Source organism: Anabrus simplex, chromosome 2, assembly GCF_040414725.1.
Source record: "Anabrus simplex isolate iqAnaSimp1 chromosome 2, ASM4041472v1, whole genome shotgun sequence".
Classification (NCBI taxonomy): domain Eukaryota; kingdom Metazoa; phylum Arthropoda; class Insecta; order Orthoptera; family Tettigoniidae; genus Anabrus; species Anabrus simplex.
Genome location: NC_090266.1, coordinates 93,154,465 through 93,181,570, shown reverse-complemented (window position 1 = coordinate 93,181,570; position 27,106 = coordinate 93,154,465).

Here is a 27,106-nt window from a genome sequence, read left to right as displayed (position 1 = left end):
GGTATTGTAACTGCTTGGTTCAGTCGGTTCACGATGGGTATGTTGACCCAGAACATTTATTTTATAGTGATGAAGCATGGCTATACTTAAGTGGCTATGTAAATAGTCAAAACAATCGTTACTGGTGTGCAGAAAATCTTCACCAGCTGCATGTCCGTCCACTTCATGATGTAAAAATAGGAGTTTGGTGCGCAATAAGTGCTCGCAATTATAGGGCCTATACTTTTCCGCGAAACAATAAATGCTGATCGATATATAGACCTCATTCTCAGATCATCCTTTCAAGAGCTGACGGAAGAAGAAAGGAGTAATGGTTACTTTATGCAAGATAATGCGACGGCACACACTGCTAATCGATCTATGGAGGTAATACGGGAAGTTTTCGAAGATCGTGTGGTTAAATATTCCCCTAGATCTCCTGATTTAAATCCCTGTGATTATTACCTGTGGGGGATGCTGAAGGGAAAAGTGTATGTGAACAGCCCTCACACAAGAGAAGAACTACAAGAGAACATTACACAAGTTACCCTCGAACATCACACGGGCCGAGATTCGCCGAGTGTCTGCAAACCTATTTACGAGGTGTCAGGCGTGTTTGACAATGTGTCTGAACATCAGATGTAATGCCAGGTAGGTTTTAGACTAATAGTTTCACTAGAAATGGATTTCTGTAAGTGTGAATTGCCGTGAGTAGTGGGGAGGAAACACGCGCATTATATCGGCTGGCGACCAAGTGTCATTGCGCCAGCCGTGCCGTGCTCCGAGTGGTGCTGCAGAACCAGCTAAAAAAAGACCCTGTATCAGAATATACTTGAAGCTTCAAGGAAACAAGGCGCTGAAAGCCGACAAAGACACCTGCAACTGCCACGTGTCGCCAGTCGCTCGAAGAGTAGAGTGCGCTGAGTCTGCAGTAGTCGACCGGTCGATGTCCGCCTCCGTAGCGTAACGGTTAGCACTATTAGCTACCGTCCTGGTACTGCCCGAGATTTAAGAATGGCCAGTGTGGTTAAAATTGTGCATGCAGCTCACCTTTATTGGGGGTGTGCCTGAAAAGAGCTGCACCACCTCAGGATTAGGACGCGAGTTTACTATTACGGTCAATGATTCAGCCATTTAGAATCAAGTTGTTTTTATTTTATTTTTATACTATGACTTCGCTTCACTCCAACTGAATGCTTACCAAGTTTTCTAAACGTAAATTTTTAAAACAGACCTACTTATTTTTGCTGTATTGAACTACTACTACTACTACTACTACTACTACTACTACTACTACTACTACTACTACTACTACTACTACTACTACTACTACTACTAGATGAGGATCAAAGCACGCGTGTTCTTATTGCCGAGACTCTGTAAACTGCAGACAAAAAAATTGAAAGTAATCGATAGAAATATACCTCTTTGATAACGTATATTCTCTAGGTGCCCATAACTGTGTGATATACTACATAGAATTACTGCGTAGGGGATTGGAATTGAACAATTATTGCCCCGGGATTGACGTAGATATTATCCTGAATTTCTTTTGAACCGAGTGTCGAAACCCTCGCACACCCTAGCCGCCGAAGTCTCGTAGGCCGATAAATAATAATAAAAATAATAATATTGGATTGTACGTCCGACTAACTATTTTTGATGGTTTTCGGAGACGCCGTGATGCCGGAATATTGTCCCACAGGACGTTCTTGCCAGTAAATCTACCTACACGAGCCCGATGTATTGAGCGCCTTCAAATACCGCTGGATTGAGCCAGGATCGAACCTGCCAAGTTGGGGACAGAAGGCCACCGACTCAGCCCTCTAAGCCACTCAGCCCGGCACCATATGCCGAGATGAAGCCAATCGACTTGGGCATTAAGGATAAAGGATTCAGGTAAACGGTTGCTCTTTGAAAGAATGGCTAGAGAGATGAGCATTCGATTTCGTAACGGAGTGTGCACGAGATCAAATAAGAAAGAATAAGTCATCAAACATGAAATAACTATTTCAGAACGTGGATTAACAAACTGTGAAGGATTGTTACATCCATTTTTTTTAATTGGGAGTTCATCCGATCTGCAAGAGATTCTTCGTACTAACATGTTTTCACCATAGCGAAGAATTTATCATATATAAGTTATAGAGATGTTATTGTTTGAGTCATCAGAATGGTCTGATGCAGCTTCCATACCACCCTATACTGTGTTAACCTTTTCATTTCTACGTAACTATTGCATCCTACATCTGCTCTAATCTGCTTCTCATATTCATACCTTGGTCTACCCCTACCGTTATTACCAACTACACATCCTTCAAAAACCAACTGAACAAGTCCAAGGCCGCGCTAGATAGACAGGCCACAAGGCTCGGATCGTGACGTCACGCCAGTGGCTGGCGTTCAGCATGGTAGTATACGGCCCGCTCTCACTGTCTCCATGATATTATTCATTTATTGAACCTTAACGATATAACTGAACACGCCTTTAATTGTCGTTTTATTTAGGCTTGTGCACTACATCAGTTTTATGCGGGGGAAAACTAGCGGAACAGTTTATGTACATTTATTTACGTAAAATTAAGCTGACATCTGTCATTTGTAACGGAACACGGTTTCATGCAAAAGATTAAAATCCATAATACGTATAAAAATAGTTTTAATGTTACTATGCAAATACATGATAGCAATTCACAACAATAGTCTGGAACCTTTCTTAGAAATTAGGCTTCAACTTGAAACTTATCTAACAATTCTTAAGGTTTCAGTTTATCAATTTTCCTTTTCTTTGCCGATTTATGGCTATCCTTACTTGAGGATTTCTTCTTCTTAGCAACGAGTTTGTCTGCGATAACTTTTCTATAGTTATTCAATAATATATTACAAAAGATGTATATACATTTGTCAACGTAATCTTTAAAACTACTTCTACAATCACTGCATGTTTCAAACATGACGTTTTCATTTTACAGAACTTTGTTGACAAGCAAAATCAGAATGTTTCTTTGAGAATCACCATGTAAAAACCTCGATTCAAATTTATCTCTTATAAGTACACTAAATAATTTAAACTGTGTGATCAAAATGTTAACAATAAAATCTGATGGATATTTCAAAGCTCCCCTGTCAATTATATTGAAATAAAAATTGTCCTCCGGCTTTAACACATCTGACGTTATATTATCATTATTTAACAATAAAACATCTTGACAATTTATACATGTACAATTTTTCATAATTATTTTAACAAATATATCCACCAATATAAACTAGACCTAACAAAATGCTTTCAGATACAATAACATCATTGAACTCAACTACCACATTTTCAAAATGTGAAATGTCTGATGGTTTGAAGCTTTACAATCTGAGCTCTTGCAATCCACATACTTACTTAATGAAATATCACTAATAGGGATGGCTGCATGTTTAGCAGAGTATGCATTTATTACCGTCAGGGCTTTCAATTTTCGTTCTGACTCAAGGATTTGCTTCACTGAAATATGGTAGTAGGCACCAGTCATTTCCCTGTACTGCCCAAATCGTGCTTCCAGTTCGTCAGTTTGAAATTTCCCTAACAATACATACTTGAATCCTAAACTTGTTTTCAAGAAATTTATTAACTCTAAAATAGTTTTTGTAGTGTGAACTAAGGCTGCTTTAGTTTCATTAGTAAGTTTTCCGTGACGACTCTCTGTTTTTTGTGTAATCTCCCCATGAACAGACAGATTATCCCATCTAATTAACCATGTTAAAAACTTGCGCAGAAATAAAACATTGTCGTCATGAATTGAAAATATTGCGTTACGATGAGGGTCGTTAAATCTGTCGCCTTTGAAAGCATGCTTAACATTAACAATCTTCCACCACTGAAGAATTATTTCTAAGAATACAGCTGTGCTTTTAAAACCATCTCTATTTTTTATTTTATCAAAGTGTTTTAAAGCGGCGACATTTTTCTCATCGAAGAGCTTAGAACAAAGGTTTACATTTTGTCGCTCTAAAGAAGTTGGGTACAACGCTTTTTGGTTCAGGGCAGGAGCAACCTTAACTACATCATTCTCTTCTCCTCTGCGGCGCTGTTTAAGGTGACCAACACTAGCAAAACATTTTTTGTCTGACTCAGTGTTGTCAAAGTCAGGAAACACGAAAGTCTGTAGGTTATCGGCCTGATTAAGCCAGTTATTTCTTAAGCTTTTAAATAAATGAACAGTATCGAACATTACAAAAATCCTTTGTGTTTCGTCAAATGGATTTTGAAAAGTGGTTTGTAAATTGCTTTTGCACAGCTTTTCAATCATTTCTCTATTAACACTGTTATTATCAGAAATTATGCATACTACCTTATAAACTATATCTGTTAATACTTTAAGGACTTGCAAAGTTAGTTCTTCTAAGAAATGTGACGTTAGGATCTTACATGGAAACAAACCAACAACGTCTTTATTTTTTTTTTAAAGAATGGATGACAACATAAAGGTTTGTACAGTTGTAGCTAATGTTGTGTTATTTTCTCCACTTTTACTACTGAAAGCAACTCCCTCTAGCTTTCCTCCTTTATAGTTAAGCTCAGGTTTTACATAGACTTCATCCAACAACAAGTTACAAAATCGTTCATGTTCATTTAATAATTTTACTTTCTTTTTCAAGTAATTCCAATGTGAATCATCTATACCCGAATTTCCCGTGCCTAGTTTTGAGGTAAAACACTGCAAATACACAGGGTGAGGCATCGTAAGGAACGTTGACAGTCTTATCTTCCTATACGCCCCAGGAAATGCGAAAAATATTGAAGCGAACCATGTTATTAATATACAGGAGTAAGACACTTTCTTTGCAAAGGCTGAATTTAACTGTTCCTTGCAAAATTCTAATTTATCAGTAATGATACAGTCATCAACTTCACTTTCAATTTCATCGACTATTTTGTTCACAGTTTATATTTTGTCGTGGACAGTCACTTTTGATTCACAAGCAAGACTAAACAGGAAGTTACAGATACTTTCCAAATTTGAGCATTTTAATATCCTGCCCCCGTTACCTAATGCACGTATATCAGGGTTATCATTCATGAAAATACCCTGTTTTATGGATTTAAAATCAAGAGCCTCGTTTAATGTTAAAGAAGTACCAATTTTCGGAATATTTTCCTCAGTCATATAAATTTTGAAAATTCATAGACTTTGGCCGTCGAAATTGACAAAAACGTTGTCAAAATCTAATTTGCATTTAGTGGTGAAATTACCTTTAACGTCATCGAAGTCCTTGATCCTGTCATCTTCTTCCTCAGCTTTCTTTCTTTCTTCTTCCCGTTTTTCAATTTCTTCTTGTCTTTGAATAGGAGTTTTCCTCGGTCTTAGAAGATTTTTAGACAGATAGGCAGGCACATTTTCAAAATTAGTAGGAATAGCGTCGTTTGAGAGTTTTAAACGGTTACGTTTTACTGTTAAGATAGACCCATCGGGTCTTTTAACAGAATCCTCCCTAATTACGAAACGTTCGTCGAAGTGTTTTATGCACACAACTGAGCTTGCTGAAGGGACAAATTCTGTTCGATGGATGCCTAAGATCCACTTTTGTTTCCGAACCAAATCAGTAGGAAATTTAAACACAAATACTGGGCTCTTCTGAACTATAGTTGCTTCTACAACCAGGTACACAACACGACGTGGGCATAATTCACAATGTTCACACACGTTTAAGTCATTCAACACCATTGATAGCCTTACTGCTGCGAGGTTCATATCAGCCTACAAGTCACTGGCGAAAAATGAAGCGGATGGCTCTTCCTGTGACGTAGCGCCGGAAGTGGAGGGGGAGCCTTATGGCCTCTATATTTAGTTGGCCTTGACAAGTCCTGGGTGTCTTAAGATGTGTCCTATCATTCTATCCTTTCTTCTCAACAAATTTATCCAAATCGATCTTCTCTCACCACTTCGATTCACTATCCCTTCATTCGTAATTCAATCAATCCATCTAATCTCGTCTCAAAATCAAAAACCAAAATCTATTTATTTGAAAATGAGGTGTCTACCTCGGTGGCAAATGGTACACTAAAATATATTATTGTCAAGTACTAAATTTTAAATTAACAAGAGAAGAAGAAAATTTTCCTAGAATACAATATTATACAATTTAGGCTAACATTTTTTTCTATTAAACACACAGCTCATCCTTAATAAATTTATATAGTTTACAAAATTCTAATTATAATATCTCCTGTACTTACAAACATAGTCAACTCATATACAGTATGTAAACTTACTTCAAATAATACTATACAACTGATATAAGATAAAAAAATAGATGAATGGCTTTTCAGGCGTTTGCTCTATTAACCAGCATTTCGTCTTAGGTCTGACACTAGACTCTTCAGAGTGGGATGTGTCAGACCCTACCCACTGATGCTGGGGTGTATGCAGGTGAACTCATCAGTAGCCTTTTATTAGGCACAGAGATAAGACTCCACAATGGAATTAATGCCCGCCTAGCAATTCCAAATGGAAATTCCAAGTTCCCATGGAGGGAATTAGATATTGGTGGAAAAATATATAATTCCCTCCATGGGAACTTGGAATTTCCAACTGATATAAGATTAAAATTTACATTGCATTTATTTACTTTTTTTTTTTACCCATTTTGGAACCTAAGTAGCATAACGACCTGCTACGTTTTAACCAGAGTCCTTTTCCCACCACTTTTCAGAGTTCCTGAAGGGCCTTCGTAGCTACCGTAGCGGTCCCTAGGCCTTCGAAGTCCCCACTGTACTTCACCCCTACAGGCAGTCCCCTACTTCGGCTGTCCAAACTCCATAGACCAGGGAATGGAATTAATTTATTCCCACACATTTTTTTATTTACAATAACCTGCACTGGTCGAATGCCCTCTAACATTTCATTTATTTTCCCCGTTGCTGTTTATTCTCTTCTTGGATATCTGTACAGATTTTGGAAAAGGATCAAACACTACCCCCGGTAAACTGTTCCACTCCTTCACGCCCTTCCCAATGAATGAAAATTTACCCCAGTCGCTTCTTCTAATTTTGTACTTGTAGGCAGTTTTGGAGATATAATTATTTTCCAACTGAAGCCTCTCACGGATTTCTCCCCATGTTGCTTCTCCTGTATAGGCTCTATATAATCCTATAAGTCTAGTTTTCCTCCTTCTCTTACTTAAAGTTTCCCACCCAAGTTCCTCTAACATTTCTGATACACTACTTTTTCTCCTGAAGGCTCTATATAATCCTATAAGTCTAGTTTTCCTCCTTCTCTTACTTAAAGTTTCCCACCCAAGTTCCTCTAACATTTCTGATACACTACTTTTTCTCCTGAAGTCACCTGTTACAAATCTTGCTGCTTTCCTTTGCACACTATCTATTTCTTTTACTAGGTATTCTTGGTGAGGATCCCTAACACTGTTTGCATATTCCAATAATGGACGAACCATACTTAAGTAACTTTTCTCTTTTAATTCTTTGTTGCATCATTTAAGTAGCCTCATTATGACATGTAACGATCTGTATGCTTTCCCAACAATGTCATCAACATGACCCTTCCAGTGCAAATTACTTTCAAATCTCACACCTAAGTATTTGCACTTGCCATCTTTTGATTAACTACCTCGTCCACAGTATATTCAAATTCAGTTTTAAAGCTCCTGTTTGTAAATGTTGTAACGGTTGATTTGCCTCCATTAACCTTCATATTATTTTCTTCAACCCATTGTTGGATACTATCAAGGTCCCTTTGTAATTCTGAACAATCCTCAATGTTATTTATTTCCCTATAAACAATTATGCCATCTGCATAAATCTTATTTTTGATGTTATATTGTTCCCTAAATCATTTGCGTACATTAAGAAAAGTAACGGACCGATTATGCTACCCTGTGGAATTCCATTCCAAACTTTCTCTTACTGTGATATATTATTTCCTACTTTGACTTTCTGAACCCTTGAATTTAGAAATGTTCTTATCCAACGTATAACCCTTACGTCCAAACTTCTTCACTCCAATTTCTTTAATAATATTCCATGTCCCACTCTATCAAAGGCTTGGAAAGATCTATGGCTATGCAATCTAACTGGCCTCTTGAATCCAACTGATCTGATATGTCTTGCTGAAATCCCACCAGTTGTGCCTCGCAAGAAAATTTCTTTCTAAATCCATACTGGCTCCTCATGAACCAATTTTTATCATCACATATCCCTCTGATGTACTTTACTATTAAACTCTCCAGTATTTTACGAACTATACTGGTCAGGCTGATTGGTCTGTAGTTCTCTGGTTTCTTTTTATCACCCTTCCCTTTATAAGTTGGTATTATTATAGATTCCCTCCATTCCTTTGGTATTACACTATTATTTATGGCATAGTCAAAGATAAATTTTAAATAAGGTACTATGTACCACCCCATTGTCTTTAATACCTCCCCAGTAATTTGATCACTTCCTGCTGCTTTTCCTTGCTGAAGCAGTTGGATTTCTCTGAAAATATCTTCATTTGTGAATGAGAAGCTTCTTGTTTCCCTATGTGTCTCTCCCTCTCTATCTTCTGTTAGGGTTTCCAACTCCTGACAATCTTCTACTGAATCTCTGAATTCCCTACTAAATAGATTTGCTTTCTCAGTATCTGTTGAATAGTGTTCACACCCTTCTCCCACCATTGTAGGAATTTAGATTCCTTTTCCTTTTTGATTCCTAATATATGAATACAGCTTTTTTCCATTTCCCTTTGTGGCCATTACCCTCTTGAAGTATGCCATTCATATAATTCTCTTTTGCTTCCTTTTTCACTCTATTCAGTTCCCTCATTAGCTGTTTTCTAGTTTCTCTATTCTCCCTACCCTCTTTGATTTTCCTGTTTACTATTCTACATTTTCTTTTTAATTATTATTTTCCTTGTATATTAAACAGGGTCTGAGGTCATTTTACCCTTCTTAAGAGGTACAAATCTCTTCTCTCCTTGCCAAATAATTCCTTTAAATTTAGCCCAAAGTGTATCCACATTACTCCCTTCACTTATCCAACAACTGAATTGTGATTTAAGGTAAGTCCCAAATTCATCAACTTTAGTTTTTCTGTATAATTTCTTGTTTTGTGTGACCCTCTTTTAAGCATTTTTGGTACGAGTCCTACATCCATTATTACAGCATTATCGTTACCTGTTCCTTCAATTACCTCAGTTTTGTCAAAATTTCCCATGGCTTAACCAAGAATACATCTAGCAAGTTATTGAGACGAATCGGTTCTTGTACTACTTGTGTAAATCCTCCCTCCCAAATTATTTGCCAGTCTCTGTTCATGAGCTTCACTTACAACTCCATTCCATTCAACTTCAGGCAAGTTTAGATCTCCCCCAGTTATTACCATATCATTATTATTGTTTTTATTAATATAATCTATTATTTTCTCAAATATTTCCATGTCTCTTTCCTCTCTTCCAGGCCTATATGTTCCTATAATTCCCACCTCCTTCATATTATCACAAACTAATTTTATCCCTAATATTTCATCCCTTTCATCGGTAAACCATTCATGTGAACAATAAGTTCCCTTCACCAGAATAAACACCCCCCTCTCCCATTTTATCTCCTCGGTCTCTACGTTGGACTGTATACCCTTCTGGAAACTTCTCCATTACCCACCCCTTCTCTCAACCACGATACCACTCCTATCACCACATCAGTCTCATAAGATTCCATTAATGTACCGAATTTTAATTGTTTATTTACAACACTCTGACAGTTTACCAAGAGCAATCTCAGACCCCCTTCCTCCCTAAAACTGGACTGTTGCAATTGGGTAACATTTGACTCATGAGTTGAGAACTTCCCTGGAACCCAGATCCTTGTACATAGATCTTGATTTAAGGATCTGGGTTTTCTGGCAAGTTTCCCTGTGTGTGCCAGTTTATGGTATGGGTTTTCTTAAGTGCAGATTAGTTTGCAGATCTCTGTTGATAATTGTAGCAATTTGTCTACAGAGAGTTGCTTTACCTTTACCATTCAGCTGTAACCCATGCCTAGTGAACATTTGGCTGCCAAGACCTAAAGTATCTACTACATAGACAGTTCTAAAACTCTTACATAATCTCTTGATTTTTTATATTTACATCATGTACAGCTTTGTTCACACACGAGTCCTCTAAAAGGTCATACCTGGGTGGCACATTAACTACAATTACTTTTGAGTCAGGTAGTTTGGAAATCTTACCTCTGAGGGTCGTAATTAGTTCCTCACCTTCATTTGCAGCAATGTCATATGTACCACTCACAATCACCACATAATTGTCCTTCTCTAACACAGGATCACAACTTGAAAGGACGTCTTCAGTTTTGGCACCTGGTTTTATTAGTCCTAAAGCCTCAGTTTCTGGATTCTGTAGCTCATCCTTGATGCCTTCTGCCATACCCGCCCTTGACTGTCTGCGCAGAGATGAATTTATTTTTGGCGATCCTGACTTTCGGTTGTTTTTTTCCTCCTGTAGGTTACCTCCACTGGATTTAAAATAATTCGGAAAACTTGATGTGTCTTCTTCTGGAACTTGTTGCAATGACTGAAATCTATTTTGGCACTGCAAAGAGTTCTTTCCCGTTTTAAGTTGCCTAAAATGGCTACGCGTCACTTCCGTCCACGGCGATCTTTCTTCTCCAATGTCTTCTTTATCTTCCAGGTTCTTTATTCTGTCCTTTAAGCTTTCATTTTCAAGTTTTAGAGCACGTAAGATTTTAGGAGTGCTACAGGAAGACTTAAGTATACTTTCGTAAGTCTCTCTTTCTTGTTGTTCTGCCCCTCTATCAGTTTGTTTACACTCGGGACACAGCCACACACTTTCTTCAATATCAGTCCTATTTACAATATTTGCACAACGAAAATGGTAGCATTCATCACACTTACGACACAGAATCCCATTTTTAACTACTCTTCTGCATTTGCCACATTTTTTACTGCATCTTACACCATTATCCACTACGGATATCACAGACTCAAACACAGTGGTCGTCATCTTGGAAAAAAAGCATTTTTCAGCATTCTTCTGTAACACCACATTTCAAAAGCTTCTATTCTCTTTCTTTCTGAGCTAGTTATCGTCCATGTTTCACTTTCATACAATCACGCTCCACACGAAAGTCTTCAAAAACGTCTTTCTAATTCCTATATCAATGTTTGAGGTGAGCAAATTTATTTTCTTAAGAAAGCTCTTCCTTGCTTGTGATAGTCTGCATTTTATGTCCTCCTTACTTCTGCCATCGTTAGTTAGTTTACTACCCAAGTAACAATACTCATCTACTTCCCTTAAGACTTCATTTCCTAATCTAATATTCCTTTCAACACCTGCCTTCGTTTGACTGCACTCCATTACATTTGTTTTGGACTTATTTATTTTCACATTGTACTCCCTACCCAAGACTTCGTCCATACCATTCAGCAACTTCTCGAGATCTTCTGCAGTCTCAGATGAAATAACAATATCATCGGCAAATGTCAAGGTTTTGATTTCCTCTCCTTGGACTGCGATTCCCTTCCCAAATTCCTCTTTGATTTCCTTTACTGCCTGTTCTATGTAAACACTGAAAAGGAGGGGGAAAACTACAGCCTTGCCTCACTCCTTTAGGTTTGCTGCTTCTTTTTCAATGCCCTCGATTCCTATCACTGCAGACTAATTTTTAAACAGATTGTAGATAATTCTTCGTTCTCGGTATCTGACCCCAATGACCTTCAGAATCTTGAATAGCTTGGTCCAATCAACATTATCGAATGCCTTTTCTAGATCTACGAATGGCATGTACGTGGGCTTGTCCTTTTTGATTCGATCCTATAAGATCAGACGGGTCAGGATTGCTTCACGTATTCCTACATTTCTTCTGAAGCCAAATTGATCTTCTCCCAACTCAGCTTCAACTTGTTTTTCCATTCCTCTGTAAATAATATGTGTTAAAATTTTGCAGGCATGAGATACTAAACTAATGGTGCGGTAGTTTTCACACCTGTCAGCACCGGCTCTCTTGGGAATAGGTATAACAACATCCTGCCGAAAATCGGATGACTTCTCCTGTCTCATATATTTTACACACAAAATCGAATAACCTTGTCATGCTGGTTTCTCCTAGGGCAGTCAGTAATTCAGAGGGAATGTCATCAATTCCAGGTGCCTTGTTCCTATTTAGGTCGCTCAAAGCTCTGTCAAACTCTGACCTCTAAATTGGGACTCCCATTTCATCAGCATCAACAGCCTCTTCTTGTTCCAAACTATCTACATCTCTACCTTGATACAACTGTTGGATATGATCCTGCCATCTTTCTTCTTTGTCTTCTTTCCCTAGAAGTGGCTTTCCATCTGAGTTCTTAATAGTCATATACCCAGATTTCTTTTCTCCAAAGGTTTCCTTGATTTTTCTGTATGCAGCATCTACCTATCCTAGGACCATACAACCTCCGAGATCCTTGCACTTCCCCTTCAGCCATTCTTTCTTAGCTACCTTGAACTTTCTATCCACTTCATTCTTTAATCGAGTGTATTCTTTTCTGCCCTCTTCATTTGTAGCATTCTTGTATTTTCGTCGTTCATCAATCAGGTCTAGTATCTCCTGAGTTATCCACTGATTCTTAGTTGATATTTTCTTCCTTCCTAACATTTCTTCAGCAGCCCTACTGACTTCATTTTTCATGACTATCCACTCTCCCTCTACTGTGTTTGCTTCAGCCAAGTTCTGCAATCCAACACCTGGTTTCTGAATCTCTGCCTGATCATAAAGAAGTATATTTGATACCTTCCAGTGTCTCCAGGTTTCCTCCATGTATACAGCCGTCGTTTGTAGTGTTTAAACCAAGTATTGGCAAGGACTAAATTATGATCAGTGCAGAATTCAACCAGCCGACTTCCTGTTTCGTTCCTTTGCCCCAATCCGAATTCTCCTACTGTATTACCTTCTCTTCCTTGGCCTACCAATGCATTCTACTCTCCCATCAAAATTAAATTCTCGTCACCTTTCACATATTGTATTAAATCTTCTATATCTTCATATATTCTTTCAATTTCTTCATCATCCGCTGAACTAGTAGGCATATAGACCTGCACTATTGTGGTGGGCATTCGTTTGGTGTCTATCTTGACGACAATAATTCTTTCACTATGCTGGTCGTAGTAGCTTACCCGCTGCCCTATTTTCTTATTCATTATAAACCAACTCCAGATTTTCCCCTGTTTGATTTTTTGTTGATCTATGAGAATTGCAAGAGATAAACCTCGTTAAAGAAGCTTATATCGTCTCCATTTTCACGACCAGCCGAGAAAAAAATATCAGGAACTGCGCCTGAATTCATGCAATCAACAAGTTACAGTATTTGAGAGAGAGAGAGATCCAGTATTGTTCTTTGAAATAACTTACACAACGTGATTATATTCGAAGAAATGTGTGCAAAGAAACGTACACGTTCAGTTTTCCCAAACGAACACAACATATATTTTGTTCGGGACCCAAGTTGATTTTCAACTGAAGTTGTCAAAAAATTACGTAACATGTGGAAATCCGCATAAATATTATGAAGTGTCTGTAAATTAGTTATTTTGGTAAAATTTTCCGTTTTGCCTATTTCAAATGAAGTTATAAGAATCTCAGGAGCTATGAAATTTGGTTCTTGCCTGTACTATTATTACGCCATAGTTGGATAAAACCTCTGTGATTAATAGCATGTTATGTATCCGGAAGGTTAAAATACATACTTTCCTTTTAGTGTTGCTGTTAGCGGAAATGTCTACAACGTAATTTTGAATCGACATATAATTGTAAAATCCGTTGGTTCTACACATTTATTTCCAACGTCTTTCTTCGTTGACTTCTGCAACAGACTCAGAATCAAGAAAGATGCCATGCAGACCGTTGCCCTCACAGCACTTAAGTGATCAATCAGGATCTTGAGACCACGAACTATTGCCCAGCGCGTCTCCGCAATAAATACTGATCTGGGACCAGGTCCTTGGCTTATTTGTCAGCGTCCACATGGAGCCGGGCTCGTTTCCCGGCCGGGTCGGTGATTTTAATTACCTACGTATAGTTAATTCCTTTGGTTCTGGGACTGGATTTTGGTGTTTGTCTCAATACACATCACACTGCAAACCACAGAAACACGCAATAGTGAATACACCCCTCCACATAGGGCTGGCATCAGGAAAGGCATCTGGCCGTAAAACTGGGCTGAATCCATATGAAGTGCCGACCTCAGGTAACTGAGCAAAGGTCAAGGAGGAGGAGGAGAATAAGAAAAAGAAGAAGAAGCAGCAGCAGCAGCAGCAGCAGCAGCTTGCTATTTGGTTTACGTCGCACCAACACAGATAGGTCTTATGGCGACGATGGGATAGGAAAGGCCTAGGAATAGGAAGGAAGCGGCCGTGGCCTTAATTAAGGTACAGCCCCAGCATTTGCCTGGTGTGAAAATGGGAAACCACGGAAAACCATCTTCAGGGCTGCCGACAGTGGGGTTCGAACCCACTATCTCCCGAATACTGGATACTGGCCGCACTTAAGCGACTGCAGCTATCGAGCTCGGTAAGAAGAGGAAGAAGAAGAAGAAGAAGAATAGTTATATAGGCACATACTGTTTTCATTTGAAAATGTATACTAGCTCATCTACCTGCATGCAATATTTTAATGGAGTGTAAGGGTAACCCAATCGAGGGCTTCCCTTTTAAGATGCATTTTGATGAATTGGCACAGGATGAACGTTAATCAGATACTGAAAAATGTTATCAAGTAAATACGTTAAATATGACATTGGATATCTATCACTGCTAATCAAATTCATATCAGATTCAATTCTTTGACCTGTTCATTAGGCGTATAGTAACTTCACAGTATCTGTAATCTTCGTCAAAAGAGAACTGCGGATAAAGCACATACTGACGATTTAACAGAAGACTTTGCATTTCAGGTACGATGCTTCAAGTCTGCATCAATAATGGGACAGAAAACAAATCATCATCAGTAAGAGAATTGGCAGATCTCTAACTGAAAATTACGCTTTAGCACCTTCTAATAATAATGTTACTCGTTTAAGTCCCACTACTGCCTTTACAGTTTTCTGAGACGCCGATATGTCGGAATGTTGTTCCTCAGGAGTTATTTTACTTGCCAGTAAATCTACCAACACGAGGCTGGCGTATCTGAACACCGTACTGAGCCAGGATCGAACCTGGCAAGCTGGACTCAGAAGGCCGTCGCTCTACCGTCTGAGCTACTCAACCCGGCTTTTTGCATCCAGCATTTCAGATGCCTGTTACGCTTTCATTTTATTTCTCTCACGCTACCTACAACAGCTGCTTCAAATGAAGGATACTTTTCTACATTAAAGCTGATAAAACACACCATGTCACACGAGCGACATTATTTTAGGAACAGAGTGCGAAAGAACACAAAAATCGATGTGGGTGAAGTAGAATATTTTTCTGCAAAAAAATAAAGAAATATCCAGGTGCATTCGGCGCTTCCAACGAATCCTTCCTACGAATTCTACAGTACGCTATGCCAGTTCTTTTACAGGTACATAATATAAAATACCAAACCCCATGGCGCAACAGCCCCAGTCTACCAAGCGACCGCTGTTCAGCCCGAAGGCCTGCAGATTGCGAGGTGTCGTGTGGTTAGCACGGCGAATATTCTTGGCCGTTATTCTTGGCTTTCTAGACCGGGGTCGTCATCTCACCTTCTGATAGCTCCTCAATTGCAATCACATAGGATGACTGGACTTCGAACCAACCCTGCGGACCAGGTAAAAGTCCCTGACCTGGCTGGGAATATAACCCGAGGACTCCGGGTAAGGGATAGGCACGCTACCCGTACACCGCGCGGCCGCGAAGTACATAATATACCTAGTTGAAAATAATAATAATAATAATAATAATAATAATAATAATAATAATAATAATAATAATAATAATAATAATAATAATAATAATAATAATGCGAATTCGGTATTTGCCGTGACAAATGACTATTGAAGTCTGAATCCATACGCCTTATGTGAAAAGGGCACATTTATCGTGAAAATCAGATGTGTTAGGGGAGTAAAACGAAAGGGGGGGACTCCACCTTTGTCCGTTTCTCCACCGCTTCATAAAGTGAATAATTTAGTGCTAAATTATCCTGCACCATCTTACAGTCACTAACAGTTCTAACTTGCTTACCGCCGGGCTGAGTGGCTCAGACGGTTGAGGCGCTGACCTTCTGACCCCAACTTGGCAGGTTCGATCCTGGTTTAGTCCGCTGGTATTTGAAGGTGCTCAAATACGTCAGCCTCGTGTTGGTAGATTTACTGGCACGTAAAAGAACACCTGCGGGACAAAATTCCGGCACCTCGGCGTCTCCGAAAACCGTAAAAGAGTAGTTAGTGGGACGTAAAGCAAATGGCATTATTATTATTATTAACTCGCTTACCAAATTAGAGACAATCAAAGTACTCCAAGTCTGCCACTTTAAAATACAGAAAGGAAGTTATTTTTGTCAAATTATGCAATTGGTACGAAATGGAGAGGCCAGGCCCTGCAAACATTACGAAGGTCACCGGAAGTAGGAGAATTGTACTGCATACAATATTATTTACATCGTGGATTGGGTCCTGTTTTATACACACGGATATTTCCAGACGTGTTGCAGTTACAACAATTCAACAGGTTACGATACCGTTGCGAATAAAACACAGTATGTTTGATGATGATTATGCTTGTTGTTTAAAGGGGTCATCTGCCCCTAATGGTACGAAATGCAATGACAATTTTAAAGTTCAAAATCATCCACTGCCCAGAATTAATAAAAAATGTGATGAAGAATGAATGGATGAATGAGAATGAATGGATGGATATGAATTTAAAACAATCAGTGGATCCGACCCAGGAACTATCATAAACAATAATATTAATGACCAAGGGCTGCTTCTAAAGCACAATCCTACATCGAGGACGCTACTGTCTGTTTGATCGATCTAATTTAATTCAGAATGGCCCAATTAGTGCATACACTACTCATAATTATATTGGAGAATTAATAACAAGAGTTCACTGATTGCTGTCTATTTACTAAGTATTTAGTCCACACACAGCAGATAGTGCGGCTGGCTGGAATTACTTGAGGAGGAGATAATCCTGACTGACAGCTCACCATTCAATTGACTCCGCACGCTTAGTCCCTTGACAACTTCTTCTTGGCTACACCCTGATCAAAAGTTGATCATCATAAATTAATCCTTGTGTCCCACATTGATATGTCAGTTCCTTCCCACCCCACTGCAAAAAAATTTCCAACGATTTTTAGATGATGCCGACAAAATGATTAAGAGTCCTCTCAAGGAGATTTTATCACTTCCAGCTGACACATCGCATGATATGATCTATTGCGCCAAAGCGGTTAAGTGTCTGGGTCTTTTTCGCGTAAGGTGGGAAGCAGCTCTGAAACAGATCAATAGCTGTAACATCCTCCGCAAAGCTGGCAATAAGAACACTGAATTAATGAGAAGCTGCACACTGCGCGTCCACCCTTAACATAGAATGTTTACCAAAATGCTGCTAGATTTCAGAATCGTGATAGTCTGTTGGATACCATGAAACATAGGAGATCTCTCTGAGACCAGGAATATAAAACATGGAGCCTATTAAACCAGAGGGGAAAAGGCGTATACCTATATCATGAGTTTACTCCAGCCAAACGGTGGATAAGAAAACATGACGGACTCACAAGCACAGAGTGGAAAGATGCTCTCAAAATTACAGGAAGTCTGGCCCCTGTCCACGCCATACCAGACAGATTCAAGGACGGTAACCACTGCAGACGATGCAGTGAAATTGAAACTTTGCCACACGTCTTACGATCCTGCCCATTCGGCGAATGCCTGCGAAACACCAGACACCGTGCCCGATACGCTAGGCGGAAAAAGGTATCTAGTACATGAAGAAGTCCGTGGCCTCGCCGTTGACGGAGGAACAAGACGAATCTACATATTCGCCTTCAAACCCTGGAGCAAAAAATTTTAATTCTCGATCCGAAAATCAGATATGAATCACATGCACAGGAGTCCGCTGAAGTCGACGAAGAAAAAAAGAAGATATATTCTCCAACCATTCCCTATTACCACAATAAGTACAACCTTGAGGACATCGAGGTCATAGGGCTCATGCTGGGTGCAAAGGACACCATTGCTAAACTACTAGTCACCTAGTTACGATGCTTTGGTGTGCCAAATGAGGCCACTGTGTGTTGGGGCATACATACATTGAAGGCCTCGATATCGGTCTTGAGGCATCACCTCTACGCTCCACTCACTGAAGTCGGTTTGGAAATCTCAATCATTTCAGGAAGAATTCTAAAAAATGGCACCCAGCAGCTGCACGCACACAGGTTTAAACGCAAAGTCCGCCAGCAATCACGACGCACGACTGTTCCTTGGCTCGACTCCAGATTAGTCCAGTAACTCACACACTCAACACAGTCAACATGACTGCTCCACACGCTGAACTACTCACACGTACCATTAAACAACGACAACAGTGCTAACCAGTAGTCCTTTCCAACACTACTCAAACATTACGACGATACTCACATACATAACACCACCAACACTGACCAATGAACAGTGACCAACAACCCTACAGCCAGCACTACTGCTGTCCAACTCCACCTACACTGGCTCGCGGCCAGCCTCCATTATATCCCGGATGATGAAGTTCCAGGCTTTTCAGAGTATGGCCGGAATGAGAACATTCTGGTTATCCTTCCAGAAGATCCAAGAGAAACAAGCCGAAAAGAACAAAGGGAAGAGGAGTCGCGGGTGGGGGTGGGGGGTGGGGTGGCATTAACGTTTGAAATCAGAACGACGTATTTTACTACAATTAAACGCAAATTATCTCAGCAATTTTATTTATTTACTTCTTTGTTTATCTGAAGTAAAAACGGGCCTATAGAACGGTTTTACGAAGTAACAAGGGCTATTTCTCCAAGGTTATAATTAATTATAGCAAATATTACTGCCGACGTTGCCTATGCAGCATGAAGTCTGGAAATATGAAGGATCCCTAAATGAATCCCTTGATCATGCTGATTTACCTTGTTATGTGACATCGTTCTACTTAGCTGTAGCTGAGGCCATCAAGATCAGCCAAAATCTCCCACTGACACCACGTCCTACAGAACGCACATTCAGTACATTACGGCGCGTTAACACTTGGAATCGGTCTACGAGATAAGATAGGAGGCTATGCGGACTATGCATGCTTAGTGTTCACAGGAAAACAGTGCAAGAGAACACTGAATTCACTGATGTGTTGTTTTTAAATCGACTGTATTTTCCGAAGTTTTATAGCAAGTTCATTACCGTTTATAAATTCATTTGCTGTTTTATTGAATAAACATTCTACTATATATATTGATCAGTATTAAACTGATGCATTGAATTTCTGTTCTACTGAATAAATTCCTTTCTACGCGTACCTATATTACATAACCTATTTTTCTGGCGGATTACACAACTTCGACACACCTTTTTCTTAAACCAGTGGCGTGTAAGTGCACACCCTCCCTCGCGGCGCCCTTCGCTGGGACGATCCGCTATAGGCAGCAGTGGAAATACAATGTTTTAGGAAGGAAGCCACACTAGATCCCCCATGACGAAACGTGATACTGTATAAGAGCGAACACAGAGCTTCGTAAATCGACTTAGATACAGTGAAAAGACTGGATTCGTGACACGAGCAAATGCATTTTTCTTTCCAGCCGGGAAGCTACACGGAATTAACTTCTACCATATCAGCAATCTACTCGCAGAACCACAATTTGACTTATGGATCATTTCCAGCAATCTACTTCTAGTACCACATTTTGACTGCTGGAGTCTGTCTAGGTATAGGAAGTAATCACTACAAGGTAAGCATGAAGATGTGATTGATTACTGTATATCAGCAGATATAGCATCGATACCGGGGAACAGCGACAGAATGGCTTTTGAGTAGGTTCTTATTGAGACCTAAAGTGAGTTCTATATTAAAAAAGTATTACAGAAATACGACAAGGTTGCAAGCTTCACATCTCATTGTTCTTAATACAGAAGAACTACAGATCGAAAGTTAAAAAATTGGAATTCATTAAAACAGAAATGTCGTACGTAGCACAGAAAACTTGTAATTCGACGTCTGGTAACCTAATGAGAAATGCAGCGACCCTTCTTCCCATCGGAGAAGTTTCACCTATTTCATGACAGGGCATGGAAGTTACACCATTCTACGAACTTCAAATACCGATGACGATCGTGTTTAACATGATCATGACTTATTTCCAGAATTCTTCACGTTCACAACAAGAAAATGTCCGAAGCATGCCCTATTTTAAGTTTAGATAGTTCAAAGCCTGGATGGATCCCTAACAGTGATGCAGTTTACAGTTGCTATTCTCACTGAGCCAGACGGTGTTATTACATATGCATTTGTCAGGCCCACTGAAATGTATACTGTACACCAAGCCGTATTTTCACACTATTCATCACAGGGAATGGCTGCGTATCCAATGACGTTACTTACATCGCTCATGCCACAGTCATTTCCACGTTTTATTATTATTATTGATATATACAGTCGTATCAGCACACACGTTTTTAAAACATAACCGGTTTTCGGACACTAAGGTCCATCATCAGTGTTAATATTTAAATTTAATTTCACATAAGTGTGTCGTCAAAATGAGTTAAAAATGAAACTTAAAGCTGAACGCTCGTTAGTACTCGACAAACAGCCTGAGCACGAAGGAAAGCCAGCCTTAACATGTTGATGTCAACAGGGCTACAAATTTAAACTCATTTTTAACTCATTTTGACGACACACTTATGTGAAATTAAATTTAAATATTAACACTGATGATGGACCTTAGTGTCCGAAAACCGGTTATGTTTTAAAAACGTGTGTGCTGATACGACTGTATATATCAATAATAATAATAAAATAATTATATCAGCACTGTCAAAATGGCTTTGATATTTTATAATGATTATAATTCGTCATTTCCACGTTGTAAAAGCCGAAGATTAAGCGAATTAGACCACCAGAATACGTAGTGCACTGTAAACACTAGATGTTATCAAACATTGATCTGGAAAATGCATCCAGTAAAACTGGTGTGTCGTGCAGCTACATTACGTTTGTCGCGGAATTTAGAATTTAAAAATACATTTCAATTCTCTCTATAAAATACATGTTATACTTACCATTAAGCCTATAGGACGGCAAGTTTTATTATGAGACAGACCGTACCAGTGAACAGTGAGCTCTTCCAACAGCAGTGGAGGGATGATTTAGGATAAGGATCCAAATCCCTACCATTGGGGAAAGAGTGAAGTTTCACTAAAATAAGGAAACAGAAAGTTGGAACCACAGATTTACAAAAGTGCACTTTTATTGAATTTGAAACTTGTAAAAAAAAAAGTAGTGAGTATCAGTATTAAGTTTATAAAGGTCTTGAAAAATAATCATAAATAACTGTCATGAAAAAAAGCAATGAAAGTGCAGGTAAACTTTACATAACGCCATAAAAGACGATTAACCAACATTTAAACGGCTTAAGGCATAAATCATCTAAGAATATGAAATGGGTCACTGCCTTAAGAAGGTACTAAAGTCTCCAAATTAGAGGCACAGCCTCATAAATAAATTAAAGACTCAGCAAAAAGGTAGCAAAGCTGCATAAAAAAGCTGGAATCACTAGTGACCATTATACTGATCGTATACAAAGTTTGAGCTTAACCTGGAAAACGGCTTACAATCGTTTTAGCCTTTAAAGTTAAAAAAGAATAAGAATTGCCGGTCTAGCAAGTAGGTTCATGTTGACTTAGGACAGCAGACAGTACAACTCACAAAATCCTACAAATTTAAGAAGAGGGCACAGAATAAGAAGCAGAAGAAGAAATCAGAGAAAGAGTGCCCATTCCTTTCTTCACCGTCACACTGAAGTACATAACATTAAATAAGAACCATCAGTCGGATACGATCGACATCTGTAGCGGGCGATATTTTTCAGTTTTATTAAGAACTGAATTCGGTCTGTTAGATCCTCGTTCTTTCTCTGCGTGGGTGGTGCTGTGGCGGCTTTGGCAGCAGTGCGAATGGCTGTCAATAGCCGCTGTGTTGTCGAGTCTTCGTAGGCTGCTTGTTGTACGTATATTCTTCCATGTAGTTTCGAAAATCCTTCCAGTCGATATGCTTTGTTGGGATAACGTTCGACTTCTTCATGTTCGTGGCTGCCATGGATTCGTCCTCAATTTCCGTAATCACTGGGTTGTGATCCGAATCCGTCGCCCAGATAGTAGTTAGCTGGATTTCATTGCTAATTTCCTGTGTGAGTGCTATATCGATCGCGATTTAAATTAATCACTACAATATATTCGTGGAAACACGAACAAGGGGTGAGTTCAGTTTTTCTGCTTGGTGAAAATTCGACTGATGGTGAATAACACCTGCAACAATGTTTTATTTACTCTTTCCATTTAGCAATAAACCGAGTGCAATCGTAGGAACGCATTGATTAGTTTCGGTTACACGTAGTAGCGAATAACAATGCAACTATAATACAGTATTTCACAAAAGTGCTTTACTTCAGTTTTCCGATTCGAAAAAGACAAGCTGAATCAAGTTCAGTGAGATGTGATAACAATCACATCAGTGCTAGTTCTTTTGCCTTTGTGTGTTATTGTTAATTGTTGTGTCTCTACGGTTATTTTGTTAGTTTTTAATATTCTTCCGCTACTTTTATAATTAGATGATTTTCCCTCATTGTTCTTTCATTTACTATTTTTTAAAGTTTGCATTGTGCTATTCTATTGTAAATATATTTTTCATTGCGGAACTTTGTAATTCGGCTTCTCGCTGTTTTGGTTTCCCAAATAAATAAATACATAGATAAATAATGTGAGTGGGAATTCCTTTCCGGATTCATAAAAAACGTATACACTGATGAATACGTGACGTGGATGAATATAAACAGAATCTTGAGTGTCTTCTACAATAATCATTTCGTGTGGCTATTGCTAGCCTAGTGCAGCCCTTGTAAAGTGTCATATATGCGAAAGTGTTTTATCAAATCAGAAGACGGCGAGGAATAAACTTAAAATATGTTTAGAAAGCAATCATTCTCATGCAGCTTCAATACCAAGAGAATATTATATCTCCTGACTTCAAAAGACGTTCAAACCTGCTGTTAATATACATGTTTTATTTGTTTACTTATTTTTGCCGTTTTTATAATTGAATACATATCAAGCCACATTTATTCATAAGTACATATTTTCTATATTTGGCGGTATATTCTACTCCTTAGGTGTCTCCTGCCCACATTTTCCATCCTTAGCCATTCTAATAATTGGATTCTCTGTTTCGTCAATGCACCCTATTCTGATAGTAGTTCCCCGGTCATTAGGGCAGCAGGGGGGCTGGAGCCGCCAGTCTTATAGAGCCTCTTTTATCCTTACTTCCACTAGTCCATACCTTAACAGGAAATTTTACTTGAAATTGAAGTGGTCTGCCAACTTGTAAGACATAGAGTAGACTGAGAGTGTGTAGTTCTCGTTTCTACAGCTCATTCCATGTTAAGAAAACAGTACTGCTCTTACGGACCTAAAAGGAGTGAACAGTCCGGCTCCATGGCTAAATGGTGAGCGTGCTGGCCTTTGGTCACAGGGGTCCCGGGTTCGATTCCCGGCAGGGTCGGGAATGTTAACCTTAATTGGTTAATTTCGCTGGCACGGGGGCTGAATGTGTGTGTTGTCTTCATAATCATTTCATCCTCATCACGACGCGCAGGTCGCCTACGGGAGTCAAATCAAAAGACCTGCATCTGGCGACCCGAACTTGTCCTCGGACACTCCCGGCACTAAAAGCCATACGGTACGTCATTATTATTATTATTATTATTATTATTATTATTATTATTATTATTAAGGAGTGAACACACCCCATCTTAGACCCTCATAATTCCTCGTGATTGAGGAATATTATAATGTACTTTATATTGAATAATGAAAGAAAGAAAATGGATAGGGCATGTTTTTGCCCGTGAGCTATTAAAATTACTACTTAACATTCTCTAGTTAATTCATTTTCCTTCTTAGTTGCTCTGGTAAATGCAATGGATAATCCGTTATGCAGCGAATCTCCAGCAGCGTATCACTGGAGCCCTCCACGGATGCGGATATCCGCAAAGTTAGTGTCTTGGCGGATACAAACGGTATGGCAGTGCGGATAATTTTGCCGGTAATATCTAAATAATGATGTTCATTGATTTTCACTCAGGTATACTCTTGTTTTTGCTTGTGGTTAGGCGACCCTTGACATCGGTATGGGAGAATAGTGATATACAAAGAGCCTTGAGACCATACACCTGTAAATGTGAGCTAAGCCTAACTGACTCCTGCCCACAATTAATGGAAGGAACAAAGGTCAATACGCCGTTAGTTGTAGCAAGAGAAAATCCCTCATAACCCTGTGACTGTAGGGGCTCGGGTGTCAGGTGTCAGGGCTGTTGTATTATGTTAACAGATCCGTCTGTTTTAATACCTGGGGTGTAATATACTGTAGTTAAATATTTACAATATCTGCGGAAAACCATTTTGCGGATGCCGATGCGGGTGCTGATGAAGGAAGTGCGGATGCGGATATTATTTTGTATATCCGCGCAGGGCTCTGCTTATCACTGCTGAAGAGAAATCGTTAAATTATTTGTGTGTGTGCGTTTTCTACAGTAAAATTCTTGTACTGTACAGCAGTTGTTACTGAAGATTTTGATGCTGTGGTGTCCAGCGATCCATCACGGAATGCCTTGCACTGATACAGAAATTCGCTATAATTTTTATCTGTGCTTGGTTTTGTTATTAAGCTTTGCTTCTTAAACGTATTTTATTTCTGCCACATTTTTGCCACTTTTTCACAAGCGCATTTAATTTTTACCATTCCTTTCGTGGGGCGATACGACGGCGATATGGCCAAATTTATTAAATGCAATTAACTGCATCCCCCAGCCCGAGCCTATAAAAAATATCTGATGTCAATTTTCTCCCAGTTTGCCTTGAACTTCAATACTGAGGTTTTGTATGCAGTTGTTTACCCATTGTGCTGTAACCCCCCCCCCCCCCCCCCCTTACAAACGCCGTAACTTAGATTTTTTTAAATGCAGCTTAGTTTCGTCCTTCTTTTATTTTGAACTAAAGTACTGACTTTCACCAATATATATGCCATGGTTTTACCGTGATGCTGTACTGTTTTCACAACATGGAATGATCTATCACGAATAAGATCCGTCTCTAGGGTGACCATGCGCGACGGTCCTCATTTTACCTACTCGACAAGTCCATCGCCATAGTTACACAACAGCGTGACTTAGGTGTAATATTCGATACTAAATTACAATTCAAGAAACACATCGAAACACATACCACCAAGGCTTTGAAATTACTAGACATTCTCTACTGCCTCACAGATTTTCCACAAGTTGCTTTACGTCGCACCGACACAGAGATATCATATGGCGACGATGGGGCAGGAAGCAGGCTAGGAGTGGGAAGGAAGCGGCCGTGGCCATAATTAAGGTACAGCCCCAGCATTTGCCTGGAGTGAAAATGGAAAACCAAGGAAACCCATCTTCAGGGCTGCCGACAGTGGAGTTCGAACCCACTATCTACCGCATACTGGATACTGGCCGCACTTAAGCGACTGCAGCTATCGAGCTCAGTCTTCGCAGATTTTTGTGATCCCACTGTTCTTCGTCACTTCTTCCTCACTGCCATTCAACCTCTCTTGAACTACTGCTCTCCGATTTGGACAACAACCTCCCCCTCCAATATAAACCAGTTAGACAGAACAGCGTCCTTCTTTGTTGCAATTGTAAGGAACAGAAACCCCAAGCTCAGAAATCTGTCTACGCAGCAGGTATTAAAGGCAATAAATGTGTCACCACTGCAGATCAGGCGGCAGGTAGCTGACCTGAGTTTCCTCCATGGGATCTTAAATGGGCATTCCGGATCGGAACACCTTGTCTCACTCTTCTCTCTCCGTGTTCCTTCCCGCTCACCAGCATAAATTCCCCACTCAATACTTCAACGATCATTCCTAATCCGCCTACCAACTCTCTTTAACACTATTAATAGGAGATAAGAGCTTGATATAGCATGAAGTATATTTCGAGAGGGGTGTAAATATTCTCTTAAGTTGATGTGAAGTGGTTAAACCACCATCCTGACCCACGACGACTTGGCTATGAACATGGACATTCTCACGGTTTTCGATTTGGACATTTATTAGTGGGCTGTGTACCTGATCTTGATATCTTTTGTGATGCTTGTTATATTTTATTATGAAAGTTTACATTTGTTAATTAGTCTGTTGACAGTATAAGTGAAATTTGCTCACTGTAGCTGAACCTTGTGCATCATGAATGAATCAATAAATAAAAATTTTTTTTTTTTTTGCAAGTTAGTTTACGTCGCACCGACACAGATAGGTCGTATTGGGACGATGGTAAAGGAAAGGACTAGGAATGGGAAGGAGGTAGCCGTGGCCCTAATTAGGGTACAGCCCCAGCATTTGCCTGGTGTGAAAATGGGAAACTACGGAAAACCATCTTCAGGGCTGCCGACAGTGGGGTTCGAACCCACTATCTCCCGTATACTGGATACTGGCCGCACTTAAGCGACTGCAGCTATCGAGCTCGGTGAAGAAAGAAAGAAAGAAAGGTATTTTCCAAATGTCCCACGCGGAGCGTAATTTGTCCCGCAGTTGTTTCGTTTTCTATCTGACAGAATTTTCGTGTTATTGTTACCGGTACGAATTTTCACAATACGCAACTGTCCTGCCATCTAGCTTCACCGAACATAGGGTAACCGTTGCCAACAGTATGATCTCTGAATGTGCAAAGAAGCAGGTTATAGCATCTTTGGAGAAGCGTTCCGGACGTATCTTCACACATACCGTTAGTCCGTGGCCATTCTGTAGCACGAAGCTCATCAACATAGACGTGAGGTATTAACTGGAGTTCTGCTTGAAATGATGATGATGATGATGATGATGATGTTTGTTGTTTAAAGGGGCCTAAGAGCTAGGTCATCAGCCCCTAA